The sequence below is a fragment of the Lissotriton vulgaris genome, chromosome 10 (genome assembly GCF_964263255.1).
Source record: "Lissotriton vulgaris chromosome 10, aLisVul1.2, whole genome shotgun sequence".
Classification (NCBI taxonomy): Eukaryota; Metazoa; Chordata; class Amphibia; order Caudata; family Salamandridae; genus Lissotriton; species Lissotriton vulgaris.
Genome location: NC_141698.1, coordinates 439,965,032 through 439,977,559, shown reverse-complemented (window position 1 = coordinate 439,977,559; position 12,528 = coordinate 439,965,032). Strand labels below are relative to the sequence as shown.

The window sequence follows — 12,528 nt, the reverse complement described above, 5'->3', positions numbered from 1 at the left end:
CTGCAAGGTGTAGGATTCACATGTCATCCATACTGGTAGGCATTTTTAAAGAGTGCTTGGTCTGGAAAAGCACAAACTCAGTATTCACAACATAACACAGTGGTTAGCATTGACTAACAATAAAAATGTATTTCCACCCAAATAAACTCCTTTAACAGCATCAAGATAATGAAAGACTGGGAAAAACATCAGTTACTAACTTGTATCATGCAGTGTGTAAGCAGCTCGTTGATGGCCGTTTATAGGTCACTGTGCTAGATTATGATTGTCTCTTAAGAGCTGCAGAATAACAAAAGAATCTCTGTGACAAAAGCACTAACCCACTGACCTATGCACACAAAAACTGTTTTAGGTCTCGCCTGGCGGTAGCAGCGCACATGGGCTGATTTCGCCATGCAGGTGCCTTTTACAATCAATTCAGCCAAAGCTTGTACGCATGTACAAAGATGGCTGCTCTCCCCATTCAGCCAAAGGTAAACATGCACGCGTACGTGCACGCATACGTACGGACAGTGGACAGTCCGACGACATCTTGTTTTGCTTGTGCCAATAGCTTTGTATTGTCATGGCAACCAAGCTGCAAAGCTAACAGAGCCCGTGGTGCAGTTTAACTCTCTTGCGCGCAGGCTCAGAGCCCTCATCATTATATTAAAATTTGGCTTTTGCCAGCACTTCAGTAGCTCAACTTTCTTGCGTGCAGGCTCCGAGCCCTCATCATTATATTAAAATTCAGCCGTCGCCAGTCGTGGGTCTCCACTCCATGTGTCCTTGGTGCTGCGTGTTCCTCTGGTCAGGTCTCTGCCCTTTCTACTCTTCCGAAGGCTCTGTCCCAGGTAGGGCTCTCTGCCCAGTACTCTCTCTCTCTCCACCGGCTCTCACTGCTCTGAGTTCGAGCACCAGAAAGCTCTCTGCTCTGATCTCCCGTGTCTCTCTCTGCCCTCGGTCCCTGAATGCGCCTCGCTTGCCTGCACAGGGTGTGTTTCCTCAGCACCCATCGCAAAATTGACACCGAAGCACTGTGGTTTTCATGCCTTCCGCCAGGGGCTGGTCGTTTCGAGCAACCCTAGACCCAGACTAGCTCCTGCCCCTCCCAGAAGCCCGCAAGTGGGTGCTAGCCACTGCCACAGTCTCCCTGGACCGTCCGAAGCTTCCCCGCGTCTGGAATTACTAGCTGCTGTTGGCCATTTACCTACTGTTCCTGGTCCTGGGTGCCCTGGTCTTCATGGGCATTGAGGCACGGCACTAGGGCACCCTGTGTCAGACAGTCTGAGAGGCCCACCAGCGCTTCTTACTGAACCACCTCTGCATAGCATCTTCTTCCCTGGACAAGCTTCTGGAAGAGGTGATTATAGCAGATAATAACCGGGTCTCTGCACTTGGTAACAGCTCAGACATTGAGAACTGGGAATACACTTACGCCCTATTCTTCGCGGCCAGCGTGATCACTATCACACGTTAAGTGCCTTCCCCAAAAGATGCTGAAAACAAAATGCTTCTATGGGATGAAGCATCATTACGCCCCAACCAAATGCACTGCAAAATACACAGCTTTGGCGATCGTGTGTACTTAATTCATCCAATTTTATCCATATTTATCTCTGTTTTTGTTCTCGTTTTACTCCCAGTGTTTCTCTGTTCTTCTGAAAATGTAAGTCCACACAAGGAATCTTGCGTGATTTTCCATACTTCCTAATGTTCAGACTGTACCACTCCGGACCTCATGTAAGACCATGACAAGCGCAAGGTTCATCACAGGCAGTCTTTATTCAATTGAACCAAATGCATTTCGGGCAACCCAGTGCCCTTCATCAGGGGTCACTGTAAACAATAAAAAATATAATAACCAATTAATACTTGTATTTTAACGTTTTGCTAAATTCCTTATCATGGTTTGATACTCAAGCTGAGTGCTGGGGTGCACTGTTCTAATAGCCCTGTAAGGTGCTCCTTCGTTTCAACAACTAGTTCTCAAAAACAATTATCAAAAACACTTCTTTGAATTTATCAACATAAACTCTTCAGTTTTGCTTTCTTGAAGGTCATCAATCAGTATCAATTACTGTTTTTATCTTCTCATAGCAACAATCTACTTTTATACATATTTCGCCCAAATTTGAAAATAAACAATAAACCAAACCAGGTTTGAACAAACAAGTTATGAAAAAATTATTATGAAAAATTTTTTTTTTCATAACTTGTGCTATAAGAAGATAAAAAACAGTAATTGATACTGATTGATGACCTTCAAGAAAGCAAAACTGAAGAGTTTATGTTGATAAATTCAAAGAAGTATTTTTGATAATTGTTTTTGAGAACTAGTTGTTGAAACGAAGGAGCACCTTACAGGGCTATTAGAACAGTGCACACCAGCACTCAGACATACTCGTGTTTGTTTTTCAGTGTTTCATTATATGACTGACAGGGGCTAGTCAGGCACATGGGGTTGCACCTATAACGAACGATTTATTAAGAGAATACACGCGCATCAAAGAATTTACACTTAGGTAGGTGTGCAGGTTAACTTTTGCAAATAGTTTGATACTCAATCTATCACAATACACTTCGCTGATCAATCAATAGTAATACGGGGTTCTATCCGTAGAGATTGTGGAGTGGTTTAGGAGAGAAGAGCATGGGAAGATTGATCAGCGAAGTGCATTGTGGTACATTGAGTATCAAACCATGATAATGAATTTAGGAAAATGTTAACATACAAGTAATTGGTTATTATATTTTTTATTGTTCAAAATGACCCCTGATGAAGGGAACTGGTTGCCTGAAATGCATTTGATTTAATTGAATACACACTGCCAGTGATGAACCTCGCACTTGTCATGTTCTTACATGAGGTCTGGAGTGACATAGTCTGAACATTAAGAGGTATGGAAAATCGCGCAAGATTCCTTATGGGGACTTACATTTTCAGCAGAACAGAGAAATATTGGGGGTAAACTGAGAACAAAAAGAGAGATAAATATGGATAAAATTGGATGAAATAAATGCACACGATCGCCAAAGCTGTGTATTTTGCAGTGCATTTGGTTGGGGCATAATGACGCCTCATCCCATAGAAGTATGTCGTTTTCAGTGTCTTTTAGGCAAGGCACTTAACCAATTTGCACTCATACAATTAAAAACCAGTAGACAAAATAGCATCGAATCAGGAGTGCATCCCGACAATTTATATGTATGTTCTACAATGCTTGCCCAGCCAACGGGAAAGCACCCGCGTAAAGAAGAATGAATACCAAAGTCAAAAAAGATAAAACGGAAGATAATGATTATACCCACAAGTCAAATGCAACATCTCTGTTGATCACGAAAGTCGGTGTGAATCAGTGGTGGAAACAAACTTTTCATTATGATAACCATTTTTAATCCATTACAAGGAGATTGTAAGGGTTTGGTTGAATGTTGTTACATTTAAATTGGATCATGGGAAACATAGTGCGGTCAATCCACAAAGCAAGTTTTTGCATGCCATTTTTTATGACGGTGTGGCGGGCTGGAATAACTTGAGGGAACACGTAAGGAAGGTAAAGAGGGTTTTATTGATTTAAGTAAGCGCCTTCTGCGCACAATGTTCCTGTAGTAAGGGAGTGGGATTTCTGGCTCCTCCTTTGCTGGGGAGAGACGCTCTTGCCTGAGGTCCGGTCCGCTTCTTCTCCACTCCAGGTTGCTGGTGGGAATTCAAGTGCCGGTCCGGACTCCGTCTCAACTATAAAAAAAGAAATAGACTTGCTTCAGTCTTATGCCCAAGGTCTTAAAAATGTCAGGGAAAAGGGAGTGAGGGATTCACATGTGCACAACCGATTAATCCAAAAAGAATGCAATAGCGTTGTGACGAAGGTGTGAGGGGAAGGGAGTGACAGAAACTGTCGCGTTTTGTTTCAGGGTAGTTTTATGCTTTTTCTACCCGCCCACTCTGAGATACGGGCATGTACCTGGGAAAGCCACGCTTCCCTTTAAGCGTGGCTGGGCGAAGCGCCTTGTCGTTGGCCTCCTGGCTTCTCTGCTCGCTGGGTCGCCTCTGCTGCCAGTAGTTTGCCGCACCTTCTCTCAACGCTGTTCTCGGTTCTTCCTCCCACGCTCGCGTCCGTCTTCTCTCCTGGTGTCCAACACGCCGTGGAGTCTTCACTTCCGCACTTTATGCCTACCTCCTCCTCCTCGTCATGACCGGGGGCGGGTCTTTGCTCCAACTCCGCCCAAATTAAGGAAACAATGTTCCCTTTCCAAGCTGGGTGAAAATATCGCCGGGTTGGAACGCCTCCAGTTCTCGGTTTGCTGCAGAGAAAGAGGGTAGACGTTACAGGTTGCATCTTTAGTTATGTCCTGCTCCACCCCATCACAGATGGAAAAAGTGAATTAGGGTACCAATTAGGCATGGGCGGAAAATCCGTTCCGCTCGCGGATTTTGCGGATTTTCGGGAAATCCGCAATCCGCGAGATTTGCGAATTTCCTGCAAAATCCGCAAATCCGCGAGCAGCGGATTTTGCTCGCACTGCTCGCACTGTTCGCGTGAGTTCGCGCCCCGCGAATAAGTGCGAAATTGCAGAAATATGATCTAAGCAAAACTGAAAGTAACTACTTACCAGGTTCAAAAGTTCAGGCACATCATTAGTAGCCATTTCCTGTAGTGCTTCCTGAGGGGCCCCTCCAGAGTTCAGTTGCCAGTTGAAACTATTATGTGACCCTGCTCTGAACCTCAGAATAATTACACATATGCCACAAAGGTCATGAATTACAGCTAAGGGAGACAAGCAGGAGCCAGGCTGGAAGTTAAAATCCATTAATCAGCCCCTAATTCATTATTGTCAGTTGGGGCAGGGCAGGTGTTGTAACTAATTTTGCAACAATGAAAGCACTTAGCAAGTGCAAAAGATCACTAATCAGGGCGCACTAAGGAAGCAGGTGCCAGCTAAAAAAATATTCTGTGACACATTAATCAGCCCCAAATTAATTCAGGTCACTTGAGGCAGGGAAGGTGTGCTTTGCTTTGCCGAAAATAATGTACACTGGACAACCAGAGGGTGTGGTGATGAAACAGAGGGTGGCATGGGTGGGCCAGAGGGTGGCATGAGTAGTCAGAGACTGGCAGTGGTGACAGAGAGTGGCAGTGATGAAGAAGAGTGTCCCAAACAGGTTGGACACGTAGAAACAACAAGTTCGCAAAACTTGCGACCCGACAGGTAAGTTCGCAAATTGCGAAATTGTAAAAACCCTCGCGAACTGGCAGAAACACGGGCGAACACAAAAAAAAAAAAAATCCGCAAATTCGCGGGAATTCGCGGATTTTGCGGATTGCGAGTTCGCAAATCCGCAAATTCGCGGATTGCCAATCCGCAAAATCCGCTCATGCCTAGTACCAATTGGAAGGTATTTAAAAGTGGGAGGGATAATGTTACGAGTAATGACTTTCTGTTATGGTGATGAGGGCGGGTGGTTGGAAAATATCGTGGCAGGTACGTGGACAGTAATGAAGGGTATAACAGAAGCAAAGTGAATATAGAGGTGATAATTTAAGTATAGAAAAGCAGGGAAACAACGAATTTGCAAACAGATATTGAAATGAAATTGTAGAGAGAGCGAATGGAAGTCACATCCAAATGTAACTAACTGTTGCATATTGGAACGTTGGGAATGATATGAGGACATCATAGAGAGAGGTAATATGGAGGTACTGTGGTAGTGGAATAGATAGTTGAGTAGGGTATCTGCAATAAGAGAGTAGTAAACAACTTGCAAGGAGGGAAGAAGGAGAAATAAATACTCGGGGAACGGGTGATTTTAGATAGTGGCGAGCAAATATAGAGGGGTTCTAACCGTAGAGATTACGGAGTGGTTTAGGAGATAAGAGCAAGGGAAGATTGATCAGCGAAGTGCATTGTGGTACATTGAGTATCAAACCATGATAATGAATTTAGGAAAATGTTAACATACAAGTAATTGGTTATTATATTTTTTATTGTTCAAAATGACCCCTGATGAAGGGAACTGGTTGCCTGAAATGCATTTGATTTAATTGAATACACACTGCCAGTGATGAACCTCGCACTTGTCATGTTCTTACATGAGGTCTGGAGTGACATAGTCTGAACATTAAGAAGTATGGAAAATCGTGCAAGATTCCTTATGGGGACTTACATTTTCAGCAGAACAGAGAAATATTGGGGGTAAACTGAGAACAAAAAGAGAGATAAATATGGATAAAATTGGATGAAATAAATGCACACGATCGCCAAAGCTGTGTATTTTGCAGTGCATTTGGTTGGGGCATAATGACGCCTCATCCCATAGAAGTATGTCGTTTTCAGTGTCTTTTAGGCAAGGCACTTAACCAATTTGCACGCATACAATTAAAAACCAGTAGACAAAATAGCATCGAATCAGGAGTGCATCCCGACAATTTATATGTATGTTCTACAATGCTTGCCCAGCCAACGGGAAAGCACCCGCGTAAAGAAGAATGAATACCAAAGTCAAAAAAGATAAAACGGAAGATAATGATTATACCCACAAGTCAAATGCAACATCTCTGTTGATCACGAAAGTCGGTGTGAATCAGTGGTGGAAACAAACTTTTCATTATGATAACCATTTTTAATCCATTACAAGGAGATTGTAAGGGTTTGGTTGAATGTCGTTACATTTAATTTGGATCATGGGAAACATAGTGCGGTCAATCCACAAAGCAAGTTTTTGCATGCCATTTTTTATGACGGTGTGGCGGGCTGGAATAACTTGAGGGAACACGTAAGGAAGGTAAAGAGGGTTTTATTGATTTAAGTAAGTGCCTTCTGTGCACAATGTTCCTGTAGTAAGGGAGTGGGATTTCTGGCTCCTCCTTTGCTGGGGAGAGACGCTCTTGCCTGAGGTCCGGTCCGCTTCTTCTCCACTCCAGGTTGCTGGTGGGAATTCAAGTGCCGGTCCGGACTCCGTCTCAACTATAAAAAAAGAAATAGACTTGCTTCAGTCTTATGCCCAAGGTCTTAAAAATGTCAGGGAAAAGGGAGTGAGGGATTCACATGTGCACAACCGATTAATCCAAAAAGAATGCAATAGCGTTGTGACGAAGGTGTGAGGGGAAGGGAGTGACAGAAACTGTCCCGTTTTGTTTCAGGGTAGTTTTATGCTTTTTCTACCCGCCCACTCTGAGATACGGGCATGTACCTGGGAAAGCCACGCTTCCCTTTAAGCATGGCTGGGTGAAGCGCCTTGTCGTTGGCCTCCTGGCTTCTCTGCTCGCTGGGTCACCTCTGCTGCAAGTAGTTTGCCGCACCTTCTCTCAACGCTGTTCTCGGTTCTTCCTCCCACGCTCGTGTCCGTCTTCTCTCCTGGTGTCCAACACGCCATGGAGTCTTCACTTCCGCACTTTATGCCTACCTCCTCCTCCTCGTCATGACCGGGGGCGGGTCTTTGCTCCAACTCCGCCCAAATTAAGGAAACAATGTTCCCTTTCCAAGCTGGGTGAAAATATCGCCGGGTTGGAACGCCTCCAGTTCTCGGTTTGCTGCAGGGAAAGAGGGTAGACGTTACAGGTCGCATCTTTAGTTATGTCCTGCTCCACCCCATCACAGATGGAAAAAGTGAATTAGGGTACCAATTGGAAGCTATTTAAAGGTGGGAGGGATAATGTTACGAATAATGACTTTCTGTTATGGTGATGAGGGCGGGTGGTTGGAAAATATTGTGGCAGGTACGTGGACAGTAATGAAGGGTATAACAGAAGCAAAGTGAATATAGAGGTGATAATTTAAGTATAGAAAAGCAGGGAAACAACGAATTTGCAAACAGATATTGAAATGAAATTGTAGAGAGAGCGAATGGAAGTCACATCCAAATGTAACTAACTGTTGCATATTGGAACGTTGGGAATGATATGAGGACTACATAGAGAGAGGTAATATGGAGGTGCTGTGGTAGTGGAATAGATAGTTGAGTAGGGTATCTGCAATAAGAGAGTAGTAAACAACTTGCAAGGAGGGAAGAAGGAGAAATAAATACTCGGGGAACGGGTGATTTTAGATAGTGGCGAGCAAATATAGAGGGGTTCTAACCGTAGAGATTACGGAGTGGTTTAGGAGATAAGAGCATGGGAAGATTGATCAGCGAAGTGCATTGTGGTACATTGAGTATCAAACCATGAGAATCAATTTAGCAAAATGTTAAAATACAAGTATGAATTGGTTATCATATTTTTTATTGTTTACAGTGACCCCTGATGAAGGGCACTGTGTTGCCCGAAATGCATTGGGTTTAATCGAATGAACACTGCCTGTGAAGAACCTCGCACTTGTCATGTTCTTACATGAGGTCCAGAGTGGCACAGTCTGAACATTAAGAAGTATGGAAAATCGCACAAGATTCCTTGTGGGGACTTACATTTTCATAAGTAGAGAGAAGCATTGGGAGTAAAACAAGAACAAAAAGAGAGATAAATATGGATAACATTGGATGAATTAAGTACACACAATCGCTAAAACGGCGTATTTTGCAGTGCATTTGGTTGGGGCGTAATGACGCCTAATCCCATAGAAATATGTCATTTTCAGTGTCTTTTGAGCAAGGTACTTAACCAAGTTGCATGCACAGAATGAAAAACCAGCGGACAAAATAGCATCGAATCAGGAGTGGATCCCGACAATTGATATGTATGTTCTACAATGCTTGCCCAGCCAACAGTAAAGCACCCGCATAAAGAAGAATGAATACTAAAGTCTAAAAGATAAAAAGGAAGATAATGATCATACCCACAAGGCGAATGTAACATCTTGGTTTAACACGAAAGTTGGTGTGAATCAGTGGTGGAAACAAACTTTTTATTATGATAACCATTTTGTTGTTACATTCAAATTGCATCATGGGAAACGTAGTGTGTTCAATCCACAAAGCAAGTTTTCGCATGCCATTTTTTATGACGGAAAATGTGAATACGCGTACCAATTTGGAAGCTATTTAAAAGTGGGAGGGGTAATGTTGCGAGTAATGACTTCCTGTTATGGCGATGAGGACGGGTGGTTGGAAAATGTTGTGGCACGTACGTGAACAGTAACAAAGGGTATAACAGTAGCGAAGGGAATATAGAGGTGATAATTTAAGAATAAAAAAGCTGGTAAACAACGAATTTGCAAACAGACATTGAAATGAAATTGTAGAGCGAGCGAATGGAAGTCACATTCAAATTGATCTAACTGTTGCATATTGGAACGTTGGGAATGGTATGAGGACTACGGAGAGTGAGGTAATATGGAGGTACTTTGGTGGTGGAAAAGATGGTTGAGTAGGGTATCTGCAATGAGAGAGTAGTAAACAACTCGCAAGGAGGGAAGAAGGAGAAGTAAATACTCGGGGAACGGGTGATTTTAGATAGTGGCACTCAAAGTAATATCGAGGGGTTCTAACTGCAGAGATTACGGAGTGGTTTAGGAGATAAAAGGATGGGAAGAACTGTGTTGCCCAAAATGCATTGGGTTTAACTGAATAAACACTGCCTGTGATGAACGTCGCACTTGTCATGTTCTTACATGAGGTCCGGAGTGGCACAGTCAGAACATTAAGAAGTATGGAAAATCGCGCAAGATTCCATGTGGGGACTTACATTTTCAGAAGAACAGAGAAGCATTGGTAGTAAAATGAGACGAGAAGAGAGATAATTATGATAAAATTGGATGAATTAAGTACATATGATCGCCAATGCGGCGTATTTTGCAGTGGATTTGGTTGGGGCGTCCCATAGAAGCTCTATAGCTCACCAGAGAAACTGGTACATGTCTGGCATCCATATGTAAATATGTCTAAGTGGCTCTTTTTCGTTTACACATGCTACAATGTCCCTTTCAGTTCCAGAGTGAAGAGTAGTGTTTAATGTTATGTGTCACATAATGTGGTCCTTGCAAAGGACAATGATGTTAGGGAGTTGTATGCACTCTCCAATGTCAAATATATAATACCATCAATAGATTGTATGTCAATACAATGCAGTGTTTACACCGCACTACCATTACAACGCTGGTTTTACAACGCAAGTCGTTACCACGACTTGCGCTGTATGGTGCTGGATTTAGGAATAGTAAAATGTACTATTCCAACACAGGGAAGGTGTTGGAATAGTAAATCTACTATTCCTTAGCCTAGACCGCCCTCCAGCGCAAGTCGTGGTAATGACTTTCGTTGTAAAACCAGCGTTGTAATGGTAGTGCGGTGTAAACACCGCGTCGTAATGGATGTTCCCCCATCAATATTTGTTGCGTGTTTAAAGCTCTAGACACAAATTGTTGTTTATGTAGAGAGTTATATGTATATCTTTGATGTTGCCAAATAACAGCATAGTAAATGGATAACACATCACATACTCTTTACACCTGGAGATATGCCTGTACTGTGTAAAACAATTATTGAAAATGATGTTAGCTATATGTATAGACAGAGGCTCTCCAAAATGTAGTTTGGAGCTAACAGTATCTCCCAGACTTCTTCAGAGTAGCACACAGCCTTGAGGTCACTTACTGGATGGGCACAAGTTGGCCATTGTAATGTAAAAGTTGAGGAAAGGCGCTGTTCATGTGATATAATGATCATCAGGCTGAAGTTAGCGAGCCCTGTTATTGAGCAGTACTCATTCACAATCATGGGCCTGGCTGGGACTGAGTCATGGAGTCAAACAACTGAAGCATTGAGGTACAGCTGTAAAGAACTTATATCTTTTGCAGGTCAAAATTTGAGGTGTGCTTAAAATATGCCCTTGAATGCTTTTAAATGGACAACAGTTGAAAGGGAGAGTTCAACTGACTCACATTTCAAAGAATGTCATGTCCAAACTTATGCCCCCTCATTCACAGTGGTTCACAATCTTTAGCACTGATCAGAAGTAGGTCACACCACAGATTATGTAGAGGCACCTGGGCTAGATGATGTCACAAGGCTGGATTTGTGTTCTAGACCATGCATGGGATGAGGATTGGCAACAGATCACTATGAAAGTGTGTATGATGATATTGGTTTAGGTCAGCATGTGACAATACACATGTTGTATGGAAACTTATAAGTTATGCTACTGACAGATGTAGACAATTTGTGTGACAGCAATACAGTCAAACAAAAAGTAACAATACCATTTTTTGTTCTTTCCTTTCATGTATCTTTACAGGTCAGCACCCATCAGAAGCACAACATATGGAAGGCCATTGCCAGGAAGGTGTGGACCCGGGGGTCTTCACGTGACGCAGCATCCATTGCCGCAAGAGGTGGTAGGACCTAAAACACTTGACCTGTAAGATCGAAGAAGTCCAACTCAGGAAGTCCTCCCAACATGTAAGGGGAGAATGCCTTACCCTGACCCCCCTAATGGCCTGCATTTTTGCAGTGGCCTATCCAGAGCTTGATTGCAGTTGAGGTCCCAACAGCAACAACAAAGGGGTAAGTTATCATCAGTTACATTTTTTGTTACAGCCAGTATTTTTGTCAACAACATTCAGGGTTACCTGTGTCCAACCCTCAAGAAGAGTTCTAGAAAGTGTAAGTTTTGTACAAAGTGTATCATGATGTTCTTTGTCCATTGTTTTTGGATAATGATCCCACCTGATTCCTGTCCATTACCAATGGACTGTTCTGAGCAAAGACATGACTGCCTAAACTCCACAATCACATCATGTTGTATGGATGTAATGAGGGACAGTTGTAACAACCAGGCAACTGGTCTTTAGTGTGTCTCCTTCACTGATGGGGATGATATCATGTTAGCTCTATTACAGGTGACATAGCATACTAGGCACGTATAATGCAGTGGGTGTGGCAACCGTCAAATTGGTAAGTTGGATTTCTACACAGACCAGAATGAGCATGTGATCCAAAGTGACTAGTGAATGCAGAAAGATGGCTAGATATTGGCATCAAGACACATCCAAAGTGAGTTCAGCATCAGAAATACTGTTCATACATACAGTGACAGATTTCCATGATGTTTTACTGCTTCACAAATGTATGTATAAGGCTGTCTGCTTTGGCCAAATAATTGATCTAGGAATACATTTTTGATGACCCACAATTATACACAATGATGACAGAACACCAAATACACCAAACCATTCCTCAATGTCCTTTGTCATGTCCAAATGATGGAGTAAAATGGGAAACTTGAATGTATTTTGGAAGATTGAATGTTCCATCACATATATGTATGAGTAACCCATCAGGAAAACTCAGATCCAGTCCAAACTCATGCCTCCTTAGACAAATATTAAAATGCATAAAGGTATAATATTTTGCATATTGTGATTCACATTTCAAACATTGCAGTACATCCAACTTATAAATCCTTTTATGTAATGTTTATTGTAATGTTCTACAACGTTTGGAGTACAGTGAAAGCCAGAATATGATAGGATACAACAAAGTTCAAATAACTATAGACATTTAGGAGTCAAATGAGAAGATGCATTTGATCTGCACATGTGTTAGAAATGTTTCAAGGGCTTTGTATTTCATTCTATTGTAGCCGTCTTTTGTCAATTCCCACAAATATTGGTTTT

At 42.5% G+C, this 12,528-nt stretch overlaps 1 pseudogene; it reads left to right on the top strand.

The window, feature by feature from the left end:
• LOC147685371 (uncharacterized) overlaps positions 1-11,221 on the top strand; it is a 40,099-nt pseudogene extending 28,878 nt beyond the window's left edge.
• The last annotated feature ends 1,307 nt before the right edge of the window (positions 11,222-12,528 follow it).